The following is a 2500-nucleotide window of genomic DNA, read 5'->3' on the forward strand; positions in this document are numbered from 1 at the left end:
GATTTGGTATTCAAATAATCAGATGGGTGCACAGGCGTTGGTGAACTAAATTAGAACTGAGATACTAGTTGCTTAGTGACCGTCGAAAGGACAAATGAAAAATCAGAGTCCTTGGCAAGAATCGGGAAATCTAGGTCCTGAATGGACAATGTGTCCCGCTGTTTTGCTCTACAAAGTCATGCGCCTCAAAGTTTTGAATTCAACTGTAGGTGTTTAAAGATGAAGAGCTGCTCACGAGTTCTTGTAGGTCTACGGGTGGAGAAGCCGACCGCTGTTTACGGACTGAGGTCGTATGTTCGAATGCTGCCCTGGGGCCCGTTTCTCAAAAGATCCGAAAAGCCATTCGTGAAACTAAGGTCTCCTTATTATGAAATATCGATTTTTGGACATGTTTTCAAGACCTTAGAAAGCAAAACAACTGCAAACTTTTATGACTTGAAACGTTTTCCTTTTGAAGATACAAAGCGTTTTATGTCAACGGAAAACGCCGGAAAAGTTCTCGGGACTTTTGAGAAACGCCCCCCCAGGGCTCTGAGTTTTCAGTTACTAATTCGCCCGTTGCCAAGCAACTAGTTTCTCGTCCTTCCCACAGGCGCTTTACATCTTCAAAACACTTATCATTATAATAGTATAGAGATTAACGTACATTTCCGTGGTGAAATAACAACTACATACGATGTTTTCACTAGTTAAAAGTTGTCGTATCGGCCTTTTAATTGGTCGTACGACTTTTTTCACTAGTGAAAAATTGTTGCATCAGCCTCTTGATTGGCTAGTATTATGTTGACTTTTGACACAGGTGGCCCTGTGCACCGACGGCGGGAGTAAAATTTGTAAACATGGCAGCCGACTGGTGTGCGGTTTTCGAAGATTTTGTTCTTTTATTGCTTAGTTTTGTCTTCAAAATACTTCAGAAAATCTTTAAAAGTTTTAAAAGTGTTCAAGCGAGGTATGGAAGGTAAAGATCTCTTTTATTTCAAAAATATTTTCCTATTTGTTTGGGGCTTTTGTTCACGATCAGTGGTTTGATAGCCTCTCAATTAATTAACACTTACCTGGTTAACTTTATGATCTCTGTACTTATGTAATAAACAAATGAAGTTATGGTTGGCTCGTTTGTACGCTTCGCTCACTCGTTCGTTTAAGCTATCCTTCACAACTCGTGAATAAAAGTCATACGCACTCACCAACATGAAGTAATCTATATTAGTCGCATTTTGAGACTATGGGTAGCCTGCACTTTGTTTTAAAGACTTTTAGCCGATTTACTTTGAAGTCTACAGCATTTTCAGTGTTTTTTTTTGTGTGTTACAATATCTTGGTCAGCACGTGCTTGCTATCGTTGTTTTGCTGTTTACTTTGATTTATGTATAGGCCGCCGCATTATCTGATTCATATCCAGTTCAATTCCGCAGGCCGAAGTTCAAAGTCCTTAGGACCGATCGTAGAGTATTTGTTCACATTTAAAGATGTTGTTAACGGCATCGATTCCAATCAAATCCAGTAAACAATTTTTTTACAAGTTTCTGCGACGGTATTTAAAAATATTTAGTTTTTTTTTCTTAAAGGGGAACTCAAGGCTAATTTTAACTATTTTTTGTATTGATGTTGACATTGGATGGATTAATTTTACAGGGATAATTTATATCGACGATGAATGATTTTATGAAAAAATCGGTCCAAAGCTTCGGACTGCACCCGCCATGTTGCCTTTTCATCGCGGGAGCTTAAACGGCCAGCGGATTAAGATGTTCGAACCAGAGTTTTCTTCCAGCGAAGAAAATGTGGAAGAAGGAGAATTAGTAGGGGAGCGTCAACGCGACGATGAAAATTTTCGTGTCAGAAATCTGGACTGGTGAGGGTTTCTAGATATATTTTGTAACGTAAACAATGCAATTTAACCGATTGGTAGAGGCAAACCATGAATCAAACGGCCTTTGATGTTTTGGAAAGGCTGTGGAGATGAAACGCTCACGCGCTCGAGAATTGTAAACAAACAATAACAACAGAATAAAAAGAAAATCACTCTTGTATGTTTTTGTTCGTTGTATTCATAGCTATTGTGATCTCACGAGCATTTAGAGAGGCAATATCCACTGCTATGCTATATTTTATAGATGTTACTAATCCAGTTTAAAATCACCTTCTTGTAGTAAAGTCGAGTATACCAAGATTCTGTAATTATATTGAATCCCTGTTCTTATCAACAACGTAATATACTACATGTTTTGTGGAATCGCAGCAAGATTGTGACACAAAATTTTTAAGCTAACGTACTTTTTTAAAAAAGGAACGATTGTCATCGATACCTCTAAAAGGAAAAAAACTAACTTTTAATTTAGTCATTAGTAGTAACCTGTATGTTTGTTCTGTTAACCTGAGCAGTGTTTGAGCTTGAAAATGGGTCCGGTTCTTGTTGGGAAATCAGAGAAAAGCGCATTAAAGACTGTTTTCTATCGCAATCAGAACGTTAAAATATTGTAATTTCATATTATATTCT

At 37.7% G+C, this 2500-nt stretch overlaps 1 protein-coding gene across 4 annotated transcripts in view; it reads right to left on the reverse strand.

Annotated features, from left to right (window-relative positions):
• Positions 1-2500, reverse strand: part of LOC137991966 (von Willebrand factor D and EGF domain-containing protein-like) — a 109958-nt gene that overhangs the window by 50435 nt on the left and 57023 nt on the right. The window lies entirely within an intron of this gene.

Source organism: Montipora foliosa, chromosome 2, assembly GCF_036669935.1.
Source record: "Montipora foliosa isolate CH-2021 chromosome 2, ASM3666993v2, whole genome shotgun sequence".
Taxonomy (NCBI): Eukaryota; Metazoa; Cnidaria; class Anthozoa; order Scleractinia; family Acroporidae; genus Montipora; species Montipora foliosa.